The 14,519-nt window shown below is 43.4% G+C and overlaps 2 protein-coding genes across 2 annotated transcripts in view; one reads left to right on the forward strand and one right to left on the reverse strand.

Moving 5' to 3' along the window:
* LOC134603309 (dual oxidase 1-like) overlaps positions 1 to 8,772 on the reverse strand; it is a 208,723-nt gene extending 199,951 nt beyond the window's left edge. Inside the window, exon 1 of the mRNA XM_063449164.1 lies at positions 8,729 to 8,772. The gene's annotated coding sequence lies outside the window, so the exon portion shown is untranslated. The remainder of the gene's footprint in view (positions 1 to 8,728) is intronic.
* A 125-nt stretch (positions 8,773 to 8,897) lies between these two features.
* Positions 8,898 to 14,519, forward strand: part of DUOXA1 (dual oxidase maturation factor 1) — a 64,911-nt gene continuing 59,289 nt past the window's right edge. Inside the window, exon 1 of the mRNA XM_063445718.1 lies at positions 8,898 to 9,048. The gene's annotated coding sequence lies outside the window, so the exon portion shown is untranslated. The remainder of the gene's footprint in view (positions 9,049 to 14,519) is intronic.

A 14,519-nucleotide genomic window follows, 5' to 3' on the forward strand; every position in this document is an offset into this window, starting at 1 on the left:
TATATGACTGCTTCCCATAAATGCCCTGTAAGTGCCAGTGTAGGGTGGATGATGGCAGTCTGAAATGCATTGTGATATCAGTTTTACTTAACCAGGCTTCCCCCACTGCTTGAGTGATAGCTGTAATGGTATGAACAATGGTGGCATACTGTAATAAAGGAGGAGGGTATGAGGGACTTGAGACTTGAGGTAGCCGAGGCATGAGGTGCAGATAAGTCTATGATCAGTTACAGTGTGAGGGAAGATTCCCTGTGACAATCCCAATGGGATTGCGCCACACTGTAAATGGTGTAGATCGGAGAGCCAATCTTGGGCCATGAGTGTAATGCCAGCTGATGGATGCTGCTGTGATGACTGCAAGTTTAGGGCATTCTAGATTTCCCCAAAAGTATATGGAAATACCTGTCTGGAAGGCCTTTAAAATCGGAGATTAGGAAATCAACTAAATGTCTGGAAGGGTGATGAGTTAGAAAGTACTGGAAATGCATAATGTTTACAGACGTGAAGTAAGGTTCAGGGTACATTTATTGGGACACATGGTTTCCTGTGCCCTGACATATTGAGAACATATCTGCCAGTCTGCATGCACTGAAACTACATGTGCCAACATGGATAATTGTTGCAAATCTGGGATTTGCCAAAGAGAATGAGATGACCCAATGTGTCTCTGGTAGTTCTGAGGTGCTAGAGCCTGGAGCCTGAAACTTGATCGTCCGCTGTGTTGGGACAAAATTGTCGTGTGAGACTAGCAACATCTTCTCCAAGTGAAATTGTGTGTGAGGAACTAACTCTGCTGGGTTTCGAACCCTGGTTAAATGCTGCTAAACCTTTTCCTTACCAGTACACCAGCCTGCCTTTTGCAAATTTACCTGAGATCTGATAACTTTGACTCTACAAGCAATGGTATCAGTGACAACTCTCTTCAGCTGTGTCTTGTCAGGTGTCTGGTTCTTGGCCTATAAAAGCCACTTCCTGTCTCTGTACCTTTGCCAGATTATTGTGCTTCCTGTATTCTCTAATCAAGCTTGTTCCTGTTTCTCTTACCTGTTGCTGAATTTGGACCGTTTTGACTTTGCTGCTTCTTCTTCCCACTGACCTCGGCTTGCCTCACTACGATTATCATCTTTCTGTTCCAGTCTCCCATCTCTGCTTAAGACCAGAAGGCCACTCAAGGCTCAGGGGCTCAACCACCTGGGTAACGAGTGGCTACCTCTGGCAGAAAACATTGCTGATCTGGCTACTGGACTCCAAAACTTTGAAACATCAATATCATTACAGAGTGTTGACTCTAGCTGGAGTGTTAGGTAGAGATAAATCCTTACCACCTGCTTGATACGTACTAAAACATGAAGATAGCCATTATTAAGACACCCACAGTGTGCTAGTACTGGCTTGCTAGCTAAAGCCACATGGCAAAACAATTAATCCTTTGTTTGGTGACAGGTGAGGCCCTGCTAGTTGCCAAGTGGCTTGAGAGGCTCTATCTATGCAATGGCGCGAGGGAATTTTGTGGCCACCAAACGTAATGGCAGGATGTTGGCCTCTCGGTGACTGTAACCAGAAAAAGGGAAAGGGAGTGACAGGTGAGGCCCTCTCTATATACCATACGAGGCGGCTAGCTCATGAGTGGCCTGATGGGTGTTTGCCTCCAAGCGTTGAGGCGGGGTGTTGGCCTAGCGGGACCACTATACGACAGGCGTAGATGCCAAGAAAGGAGAATACCTATTGGAACCCTATAGTCCCTAATTGCCAGTACGCTAAGGATATACCCAGGGGGAAACAGAAAATGTATGTATATACCACTTGAGCAGGTGTATATACCTGGCAGTATGATTAGATATCCTTACTGGTTGTAAGGGTTATTAATACCTGTATCCCGGACGGGTAAACAATGTATGAAAATCGAATATAGACATTGTGTTATGCACAAAGTGCTCCGTCCAAATGTTTATTATATGCTTGTTAATGCCCCTGTTTAAAGGAAATTAACTTGTCGGGAGTGTTATATCATGTGTGATATGGAAAACAACTGTACCCCGAAACATGAGTGTAGTGAACCATGACTGGCAGCTGAATAACCTAATGTGTGAAAGTACGTAATTGGAAGGACTTATATTTTAAGCGTGCAACCATGCAAATATTCCGTAGGAGTCAGTATAAAAGTGAAAATGCTGTAGTTAGTTTGTTTGCTTATGAAGTGAAATAAAGTCTGAGAAGCCTGTAGTACACCGAATGACCGGTAGGGATCAGTGTGTAGGCGCAAATGCAGTGGTCCATTGGTTTGTACATGAAATGCAATAATGTCTGAGAAGCCTGTAGTACACTAAATGACCGGTAGGGGTCAGTATGTAGGTGAAAATGCAGTGGTTCATTGGTTTGTACATGAAAATGTAAAAACGTCTAAGAAGCCCGTAGTACACCGAATGACCGATAGGGGTCAGTGTGTAGGTGAAAATTTGGTGGTTCGTTGGTTTGTACATGAAATGCAATAATGTCTGAGAAGCCTGTAGCACACCAATGAACGGTAGGGGTCAGTGTGTAGGTGAAAATGCAGTGGTTCGTTGGTTTGTACATGAAATGCGATAATGTCTAAGAAGCCTGTAGTACACCCAAAGACCGGTAGGGGTCAGTGTGTAGGCGAAAAATTGTATTTCGTTTGTAGTTTTAACCGCACAGATGATTTTAACCCAACAGATTTTAAACAACAGATTTTACATGACCGCTAGGTGAGTATAAGGTAATGAAATAACCGTGCAAAACGAAAGGAAACCGTAAAGTGAGGACCCGTGCTGTGCTGAACGCCGTGGGAACTAATCCTGGCGCAACAGGTGCATCAACTTACGGTTTGAGAGTCCCTGAGACACCAAATGTGATGCTGACCGGAAAGAAAGCCACTGGATTAACGGAAAGCCCTGCTGCAGGATTCCTGGACACAGCTTGGAGTAGGAGACCTCATGAAGCAAAGGTGAAACCAAAATGGCGTCTTGTATGACCTGGAGATACTATACGTCTAACCCACAAAGGTAAGTAGGGAAAGGGGGGGAGTCTCTTTTATGGGTCTATAGCCCCTCCCACAACTTCAGGCCATACCTTCCAATATATAGTAAGAGATTAGTGCCTGGTTGGAATATGATGTGTTTTAACCTGGGAAAGTGGCCTCTTCTTGCCAAATACTGCCTTGGAATCCCTCAAGGAAAGTGAAAGTATTGGCAAAGATGGGCAATTTTACTGATGTACCTGGGCATGCATTGGTAAGCAGTGTCCATTTTCCTGTAGAGCCTGGGTGCCTATGAGCTTATAGGGGATACTGTCCCCATCTATTTTCATCAGGGGCCCTCTTCTTGGGTTACCTGGTTGCTTACTTGATGGGTGCCTAGTCAGTTATCTGTAAACAAACCACTATCTGAGAATGTCTGGATGTTTATTGCTGAGCAGGGGCCACTTGAGGGTTGCTTGAGGGTCAATTGGTGAGAAAGGGCCACTTTCTCAGATTGCCTAGTTTCTTATACAAATGTTTTTGAGGGTGCTTTAACCCGGGAGTGAGAACAGGATCCTACGAGATCTGTGGACACATGGGGGCTTTATTAATTAACAAAGTTCAAAAGAGGTGTCCAAAAGGAGCAGGCAAAAAGGAAGCCAGATGGTCTGATGTGAGGGCAGGCAAAAAAGGTTCATAAACAGATAAACAAAGCCAAGTTCAAGTAGACAAGATATTCAATGATTATTATCATTGTTGTCATTTAGATAGTTCCAACATATTCTGCAGCACTTTCCAATATTATAAAGAGGGAATGTAATAAGAGAAATCTAACAATACAAAATGCTACAGGAACAATAGGTTGATGAGGACCCTGCTCAAAAGAGCTAACGATCTGGAAGAGGTGGGATATAAAAACATATTAAGAAGATAGCAACCAAACAATAGGTTGGGAAGTAGAAGAATCATAAAGTGAGTGTAGCCCTTTAAGTGAGAGCAAGGGATAGGTTTGTTTTATTACTGTTTTGGGGATTTTAATGTATTGGGCTTTCTGTATCTGGGAGATAATTAGTTTAGTGAGAGCTGACTCAATTATGTCCCAGACACAGAGACCTGGGGAGGAATCAGCTACAGTTGCAAGAAAAAGTATGTGAACCCTTTGGAATGATATGGATTTCTGCACAAATTGGTCATAAAATGTGATCTGATCATCATCTAAGTCACAACAATAGGCAATCACAGTCTGCTTAAACTAATAACACACCAAGAATGAAATGTTGCCATGTTTTTATTGAACACACCATGTAAACATTCACAGTGCAGGTGGAAAAGTATGTGAACCCCTAGACTAATGACATCTCCAAGAGTTAATTGGAGTGAGATATCAGCCAACTGGAGTCCAATCAATGAGATGAGATTGGAGGTGATGGTTACAGCTGCCCTGCCCTTTAAAAAACACACACTAGTTCTGGGTTTGCTTTTCACAAGAAGCATTGCCTGATGTGAATGATGCCTCGCACAAAAGAGCTCTCAGAAGTCCTACGATTAAGAATTGTTGACTTGCATGAAGCTGGAAAGGGTTATAAAAGTATCTCCTATAGCCTTGCTGTTCATCAGTCCACGGTAAGACAAATTGTCTATAAATGGAGAAAGTTCAGCACTGCTGCTACTCTCCCTAGGAGTGGCCGTCCTGTAAAGATGACTGCAAGAGCACAGCGCAGACTGCTCAATGAGGTGAAGAAGAATCCTAGAGTGTCAGCTAAAGACTTACAAAAGTCACTGGCAAATGCTAACATCCCTGTTAGCGAATCAGCAATACGTAAAACACTAAACAAGAATGGATTTCATGGGAGGATACCACAGAGGAAGCCACTGCTGTCCAAACAAAACATTGCTGCACGTTTACAGTTTGCACAAGAGCAGCTGGGTTTTCCACAGCAGTACTGGCAAAATATTCTGTGGACAGATGAAACCAAAGTTGAGTTGTTTGGAAGAAACACACAACACTATGTGTGGCGAAAAAGAGGCACAGCACACCAACTTGAAAAACCTTACCCCAACTGTGAAATATGGTGCTGGGGGCATCATGGTTTGGGGCTGCTTTGCTGCGTCAGGGCCTGGACGGATTGCTAACGAATTCCCAAGTTTATCAAGACATTTTGCAGGAGAACTTAAGGCCTTCTGTCTACCAACTGAAGCTCAACAGAAGATGGGTGTTGCACCAGGACAATAACCCGAAGCATAGAAGTAAATCAACAGAGTGGCTTAAACAGAAGAAAATTACCTGACCTCAACCCGATTGAGATGCTGTGGCATGACCTCAAGAAAGCGATTCACACCAGACATCCCAAGAATATTGCTGAACTGAAACAGTTCTGTAAAGAGGAATGGTCAAGAATTACTCCTGACTGTTGTGCACGTCTGATCTGCAACTACAGGAAACGTTTGGTTGAAGTTATTGCTGCCAAAGGAGGTTCAACCAGTTAATAAATCCAAGGATTCACATACTTTTTCCACCTGCACTGTGAATGTTTACATGGTGTGTTCAATAAAAACATGGCAACATTTCATTCTTTGTGTGTTATTAGTTTAAGCAGACTGTGATTGTCTATTGTTGTGACTTAGATGATGATCAGATCACATTTTATGACCAATTTGTGCAGAAATCCATATCATTCCAAAGGGTTCACATACTTTTTCTTGCAACTGTATGTACTGAATGGAGACCCCATGCTAGTGGTCTGTGTATAAAATAAAATTGTGCTCAATAAAACTGGTTATTCTCCCAAGCATTACGTGTCATCTGATGTCTGGGTTAAGAGGTTGTAATCATTGAAGGGCTTTTCTTCTAGCTAGAAGGGAATCCTAGAGGAAGTGGCATACTAAGGGGAGGGGGGCGGGAGGGGTGGTCCACCCCGGGTGCCACTCACTAGGGTGGTGCCCGGGGCAGACTGCAATGCCCCTCCTGCACCCATTGCCGAGACCGGTCTGCAGTTCCACAATGTGCAGAGCTGCAGACCATGTGTCTCGCGAGCACTGCCCAATTAGAGCATTGCCGCGGATTACCACGGCAACGCTCTGATTGGGTCTTACGAGATCCATGGTCTGCAGCTCTGCGAAGCAGCAGACCGGAAATGATGGCCACCGGACGACCAGGGACCCCACCGGACCACCAGGAAGCCCCCACTGAACCACCAGGGATTGAAGGTAATTTTTTAGTCCCCCTTCTCACAATCACCTGCTCCCTCTCACAATCACCCCCTCCCTCTAGCAATCACCCCTCCCCCTCCCTCTCATCCTCCCCCTCCCTCCGTAAGCTCCCTCTCAATTCACCCCCTCATCACCCACCGCCCCTCCCCTCATCACCTCCCCTCCCTCCCCTCCCTCACACCATTATCCACTATACAAGCACACACACTGCATTCACTATACAAACACACACTTATGCATGTGTGTCTGTGTATCTGTATGTGTGTTGGTATATGTGCATCTGTATGTGTCAGTGTGTGTGTGTCTCTATCTGTATGTGTGTCTGTGCCTGTGTGTCTCTCTCTGTGTCTGTATGTGTGTGTTTGTATCTGTGTGTCTATGTGCCAGTGTTTGTCTGTGTATGACTGTTTCTATGTAACTGCATGTGTGTACCTATGTGTATGTGTGCCAGTGTGTGTATATGTGCATACATCTCAGCATTTCGCCTATACTACACACAAATACAACCCTGCATCCAAATGTCAACACTACAAAAAAACACCACCATATTAAAAAACCACACTACAGAAAAATGCACTCCTGCATTCAAATGCCAATACGTGCAAACACACCCGCACATTCACTCACACATACTACATACAAAAACATGCTTACATTCAAACACACAAACAGTACTTGGTCCTAAATGCATAAAAATAAAAACACTGCTCAGTGCTAAAGACATTTAAAAAAATGGCAGTGTTTTTTTTTTGTTTTTTTTTAATTTTTAAGGGAAGGGGAGAGGAGGGGTGCCAAATATAGGATCTGCCCCGGGTGCCAAATGCTCCAGGTACGCCCCTGCCTAGAGGTGGTATCAAGTCTGGATACAAGAGTTCCGTTACAATCAACTCACGCACACTCTGCATCCACTTTATACACACAATATCCACTCTAACACACATAGTGTATCCTTGTTTGCAGACATGGGTGCAGGCCCCAGACCGTGTGCTGTGTAAGGTGCCCCAAAATTTCTGATGGCAGACCTGCATCTAGCCATTTAAGACAGCCTGAAAAAAGTGCAGAAAGACGTTTCTGGGAAAAAAATACAAGGCTAGTAAAGATAAATGCTCGCTAGTAATCGGTGAGTCAGAGCTACTATGACACCTGTTCTGCATGCAGTCTGTGAGGATGGTGACCACACAGCAATATTACAAGATGCCTTATGCAGGGAAGCATCACATTTCATAAAAAAAAATTACATTTATCATATTGTTTTTAGATTTTATTCATATTGAATTGTTTCATACATGAATTATATGAACAAAATTATATATAATAGGTGTGGGTGCACCTAATATTAAAATATTAAAAAGGTAAATTATGATTGAACAGATTTATAGTGCAGGACATTATATATATATATATATATATATATATATATATATATATATATATTTGTAGGAAACAAATGCTATATGTGTTATTGTGTCATTGCATGTTGCTTTATATTATTTAATCTTCTTAGGAGAGGAAGGTGTAACAATATAAGTATAGCAAGTAATACGTTATATGACTATGTAGTTTTTTTTTCCCTTTATTTTAGTTTTTTTACTGTACAACAGATTGTACAAATTGCTGTGTAACAAACAAGGCATTGTTATAGATATATTTGAAAGTTTTATACAAATTAAGTTGTGCATTATTTTTTTTTTATCCACTCATTGTGGCATCTATTTCCCATATTAAAGCAAATATTTGCCTCCGTCCTTAAGGGGTTAAATTAAGCAAATTCTTTATTAAATCACTGTTCAAGTAATCTATGATATTAATCAACAGATTCAAAGTCACACTGTAAGTACATATCATTTGATTCAAGATAACTAAAGCATTTTTCTTATTTGCTTATAACTTTGAAGAATAAATTGTGTCAATACTATTAAGAATATAGACTGGAGTAAGAAAGATAACTTTTTATGTATTACTTTTTAACAACCAAAAAAAAACAATCAGGTGCACAAGTGTATTTATATACACACTATTTATTTTAGGAAATCACAGTCTTACATTTTATGTCATTATATTTCAGTTTGCAAATGGCTAAGTATACTTCAAGAAGTATTCAGGTATAACATAACTTGAAATAAAGTGAATACAAAGACTCCATTAAATGGATCACAAGAGGCTATTGAAAGGTTTTTTTTTTGTTTGTTCTTGCCAAAAAGCTTTCAGAAAAAAAACAATCAGAGACGTTGTCTGCTGCAAAATGTAACCTGCATCTGAAAAAATATGAGATGTGATCTAGAGTGGCCAAAAATGCAATCATTATGTGTGGCAAAACCGCAACTCCCAGGAGGCAAAGTTCATTTTTGGCCACCTATGTGACAAACAAAATATTGCAGATATTACAACATTGATTATTGAAACGATATTTTAAAAGTACACACAGAACAGTGTGAGCAAACATGCATCAGCTTTCTGTATGACAAAAAAAAAAAGGTTTCATTCATTAGATTCTAATATTTTGTACCTGCAGCAAAGAGAATGAAATCAAAAGACACTGACCTTATTTTAAAGAGATCTAGTTCTTGCTCCTCATGCCTCTCAGACTACAGTAGTTGCTGTTCTGAGTGAGGACAAAAAAAAAAGATTCTCAACGTTTGGGAGGCGTGGCTAGTTGAATCCTATTTAAATGGAGAGTCAGACAAGTAGATACAAAGTCACAGCTCTTGGCTCAACAACTGGATTACCACACACACCTCATCACTGTGACAGGATGTGCAGAGAGATTTTACAGGGCGCCTTCAGACTAGAATGAGGTTAAAAAGTATTAGTAATAGCAAGCAAGTACACAGACTGCTGGTGAACCTCAGAGCAGAATAAAGGTCAGTGTATGTCCTTATTTTCTGACAAATCTGTCTGTCTATGGGAAACATTACTTTTTATCAGTCTCTAAACTGTCTTTATTGTTAGATTTTCTAGACAGTGAGTCCCAAGATTATTTTAGCTCTAACAGTATTCTTTAAATTTAGTTTTTTTTTTTATTGCCAAAGCAGTTGGAATCCAGTTTTTGGTGCAACCACTACTCCAGGCTTAGCCCTTATCCCCCTTCCTCCCTGTGAATCTTTAGTTTAGAGAGGACTCCGATTTACATTGTTTGTGTATCATGTCTTTTAAGATCTGTTTGTGAAATACACTGAGAAGTCTATATATCTGTATGTTTAAGAATGTATTTAATAGCTATTTCTAGAAGCTATGTGTAGTAAATGTTGTAATGAACACTGTAACATGCATAGAATGTTTAAAGTTGCCTCATTCTCTATTTAATGTAAGCATGTGTTTCTATAGTGATAAATGATCAAGCTATGTACACTACTTCTCCAAATCTTTGGAACGCATTCATGATCGTATCCTGGCTTTTAAAGTGCCTCTTCCTGCATGTCTCTCTCAAGCAGCAAATATCTATCTAATCATATATCTATCTAATCATCTGGTTATTTTTACTTTTTCTTGTAATTTATGCCCTATTTGCCATTTTGTTTAATATTAAATATCTTAATATTCATGAAATTGTTATAAAATAAATAACACACTTATGTAGGACATTGAATTTGCATTATTTTCCCATAATGCACATTATGGAAAGAGGCATGTGCCAAACGTTAAAGCAGAATCCTTTACATCTTTAGAATATTGATCTGTAGTTTGAATAAACTCCTACCACCAGTGGCGTACTAATGGGGGAACAATCCACCCTGGGTGTAACTCATTAGGTTGGGTGCCACTCAGGTGGGGTGCCATTGAACTGGGCTGTTCAGGATGGCATGGTCTGTAGGATTAACACCTGGACTGTGGCATGCCGGAGAGGGATCCATGGCAAAACTCCCATGGAAAATTACAGAGTCTGGTTTTAATCCATAAAGGGCATAAATCACCTAACATTCCTAAATTGTTTGGAATAACGTGCTTTAAAACATCAGGTATGATGTTGTATCGATTAGGTAGTGTAAGGGTTACGCCCGCTTCACAGTGACAGACCAAACTCTCCGTTTAACGCACCGCAAACAACCGCAAACAGTCCATTTGCACAACCGCAAACTCCCCATTTGCACAAGGTTGGATACCAAGCTAGCCATGTCCCGTTCCTTGTCCTCACTGATGTCACTGATGTCATTGAAGGTCTCTTCCTCCACCCAGCCACGTACAACACCAAGGGTCCCCGAAAGGTGACAACAAGCCCCCTGGGACGCCTGCTGTGTTTGGTCTTCCACCTCCTCAAAGCCACCTTCCTCCTCTGACTCCTCTTCTTCAGACTCCTCTCTCTGCGTTATTATAAGGTGTGTTAAGTAGTACTATTCTTATCAGTTTAATCCCTGTTACGAGTAGAGGACTATTTCCTTGTTTCGCCAAACCCCTTCAAAGATGGAAAAAGTGGTATGAGTGGAAGAAACGAGGAAATGTGGTCAGGTGGTGGTGCCAGCCCCACCGAGGGCTTGTACCCAGGTATGCTAATAAACTGAAAAAATAAAAAATCTCCCAAGAAGGAGATTTAAAACTGGCATAGGAAAAGGTTAGACAACTATAATAAAGTGATACCTACAAATCCTAGTGAGCATAGGTGTATAATAGAGGGAGAAAGGGAAAGCAGAGTAATGCTTCCTAATACCGTGGTTAGTACCCTTTGTTAAAGTAAATTGAGTAATGGACAAAAGTCTTTATTGTATCATTTATAAATAACAAAGGGATACTATACTCATTCCCCTGTAGTGGCTAATTGTGTAATAATGGTAATACTATTACCTATTATATAATATTGCCATGGGCAAGGAAATTCCCTCTAAATAGATGGGTATAGGCAGAGAGTATGGAGACCAGAGTGATGCTGTCATAAAAAGTGTCAATAAGGTTATATAAGTTAAATGTATCACAGACACACAGCCACCCACAGCTAGTTTCCAGAAATGCTGGATAGGTAGAAGGGCTATAAAGCCTCAGAGAGGTCTAAGAAGAATCCTCTAAACTAGCCCTAATCTCCTTAAACACCTTCAAGGGTGTTCTAAGCTAAAGCTCAATCTAAACGTTTAGATGACTGCCTGATTTCCCATCACAGATGCTGGCTAGGACTAACACTGTGCAAGACAAAGAGTGGGTCTAAGTGCCCATAGTGCAGTAAAGTGTCCCTAGTGAAGTGAAAAAGAGAATAACAAGCTGGCGCCCAAGAAAATAACGAGCTGGCGCCCTATCAGGGGACGTGTATATGGCATCGATTTTAGGAACCGGGAGATGGAAAAAGATGCTTGGTCGGTCCTCCTACTTCAAATTTGGGGCACTGCGTGTGCAATCTAATGTGCCACCAGATAGGAGTGGTGTGTTAAGTAGTACTATTCCTATCAGTTTAATCCCTGTTATGTGCCTTTTTTTTGGTTTGGTTTTTGAAGCCACAGTGCAGCACCAGAGGTCCGAAAAATTAGGCATGTACACATGCCTGAAAAATTAGGTGTTGTTGCAGCCGCTGCTGTAGCAGCAGCCAGAAAAATTTATGTTTGTTTCCCAGGCAGAAAGTGCCCTAAAACATTGCGGCTTGAACCCTAGTTGGTGGCGGATAAGTCATGCAAGTCAACCGGCATTCAGAGCTAAAATACAGCAGCGTGTGGACCATTTTTAGCCCAAGACAGCTCATGTCATCAGGCCTTTTTTAGTCGAATGTATCGCCCACTATCAGTCCCTTCGGGATCCATCCCTCATTCATCTTAATAAAGGTGAGGTCATCTAGACTTTTTTGACCTAGGCGACTTCTCTTCTCAGTGACAATACCTCCGGCTGCACTGAAGGTCCTTTCTGACAGGACACTTGAAACGGGGCAAGACAGAAGTTCCATCGCAAATTGGGATAACTCAGGCCACAGGTCAAGCCTGCACACACAGTAGTGAAGGGGGTTCTCTGAGGGTGGATCCCAAAGGGCTGTGGTGATGCGTAGGACTAAAAAAGCTCCCCATGTCCTCCATCAACAACACGTCTGTAAAGCGTCCTGTCCTTGCCGGCGTGGTTATGGGAGGAGAAGGATTACTTTCACCTCTTCCCCTGTTAGATTCCCGTTGTGCTGTGACATCACCCTTATACGCTGTGTAAAGCATACTTTTTAATTTATTTTGGAACTGCTGCATCCTTTCCGACTTGCGGTAATTCGGTAACATTTCAGGCACTTTCTGCTTATACCGGGGATCTAGTAGCGTGGACACCCAGTACAGGTCGTTCTCCTTCAGCCTTTTTATACGAGGGTCCCTCAACAGGCACGACAGCATGAAAGACCCCATTTGCACAAGGTTGGATGCCGAGCTACTCATGTCCCGTTCCTCGTCCTCAGTGATCTCACTGAAGGTATGTTCTTCCCCCCAGCCACGTACAACACCACGGGTACCAGATAGGTGACAACAAGCACCCTGGGATGCCTGTTGTGGTTGGTCTTCCTCCTCCTCCTCAAAGCCACATTCCTCCTCTGACTCCTCTTCCTCACAATCCTCTTCCAGCGCAGGTCCAGCAAGCGATGCTGATAGGGCTTTTTCTGGTGGTGATGGTGACCACAAATCTTTCTCTTCCTCTTCACGCTCATCTATGGCCTGATCCAGCACTCTTCGCAGGGCACGCTCCAGGAAGAAAACAAATGGTATGATGTCGCTTCGGTGCGACTGACTAGGTTTGTCACCTCCTCAAAAGGACGCATGAGCCTACAGGCATTGCGCATGAGCGTCCAGTAACGTGGCAAAAAAAATCCCAGCTCCTCAGAGGCTGTCCTAGCACCCCGGTCATACAAATATTCATTAACGGCTTTTTCTTGTTGGAGCAGGCGGTCGAACATTAGGAGTGTTGAATTCCAACGTGTCGGGCTGTCGCAAATCAAGCGCATCACTGGCATGTTGTTTCACCGCTGGATATCTGCAAAGTGCGCCATGGCCGTGTAGGAATGCCTGAAATGGCCACACACCTTCCTGCCCTTAGGATGTCCTGTAAGCCTGTGTACTTATGCACAAAGCGTTGCACGATCAGATTATGCACATGTGCCATGCACGGCACATGTATCAACTTGCCCAACTTCAATGCCGCCAACAAATTTGTTCCGTTGTCACAAACCACTTTGCCGATCTCCAGTTGCTGCGGAGTCAGCCACTTTTCCACCTGTGCGTTCAGGGCGGACAGGAGTGCTTGTCCGGTGTGACTCTCTGCTTTCAAGCAAGTCAAACCCAAGACGGCGTGACACTGCCATATCCGGGATGTGGAATAGTACCTGGGGAGCTGAGGGGGTTCCGTTGATGTGGAGCAAGATGCAGCAGCAGAAGAGGACTCAGCCGAGGAGGGTATGGAAGAGGATGGAGTAGGAGGAGTAGAGGAGGTGGCAGCAGGCCTGCCTGCAAGTCGTGGCGGTGTCACCAACTCCTCTGCAGAGCCACGCATTCCATGCTTGGCAGCCGTCAGCAGGTTTACCCAATGCGCAGTGTAGGTGATATACCTGCCCTGACCATGCTTTGCAGACCATGTCTCAGTGGTCAGATGGACCCTTGCCCCAACACTGTGCCAGACATGCCATTACTTCCTTTTGCACAATCGAGTACAGGTTGGGGATTGCCTTTTGTGAAAAGAAATTTCGTCCGGGTACCTGCTACTGCAGTGTCCCAATAGCTACAAATCTTATGAACGCCTCAGACTCCACCAGCTTGTATGGTAAAAGCTGGTGGGCTAATAGTTCAGACAAGCCAGCTGCCAGATCCCGGGCAAGGGGGTGACTTTCTGACATTGGCTTCTTACGCTCAAACATGTCCTTGACAGACACCTGACTGTGGGCAGATGAGCGGGAACTGCTCAAGGCGAGAGACGGAGTGGCGGATGGTTGAGAGGGGGCAAGGAGGACAGCAGTGGTTAATGTGGCTGAAGATGCTGGACCAGGCGGAGGATGGCGGCTTTGAGTTTGTGTGCTGCTTATACTCATGTGTTGATCCCATAGGCGTTTGTGATGTGCGATCATGTGCCTACGCAAAGCAGTTGTACCTAGGTGGGTGTTGGACTTCCCACAACTCAGTTTCTTTTGGCACAGGTTGCAAATGGCATAGCTGTTGTCAGAGGCAGACACACAAAAAAAATCCACACTGCTGAGCTCTGCAATGACGGCATTCTGGTGGTGGACACAGCATACGTTGATTGGCGTGCTGTCGGGCTGACCCCGGGTGCCGATGCATGCTGTCTGACTGTGCCACTAGCTCCTTGCGACGACCTCCCCCTGCTTCCAACTCGTCGTCTCCTCCTCCTCTCTGTCTCTCCATCTGAACTTTCGCCCTGTTCTTCTTCTTGCCGAGCGGGCACCCAC

Source organism: Pelobates fuscus, chromosome 3 (genome assembly GCF_036172605.1).
Source record: "Pelobates fuscus isolate aPelFus1 chromosome 3, aPelFus1.pri, whole genome shotgun sequence".
Taxonomy (NCBI): Eukaryota; Metazoa; Chordata; class Amphibia; order Anura; family Pelobatidae; genus Pelobates; species Pelobates fuscus.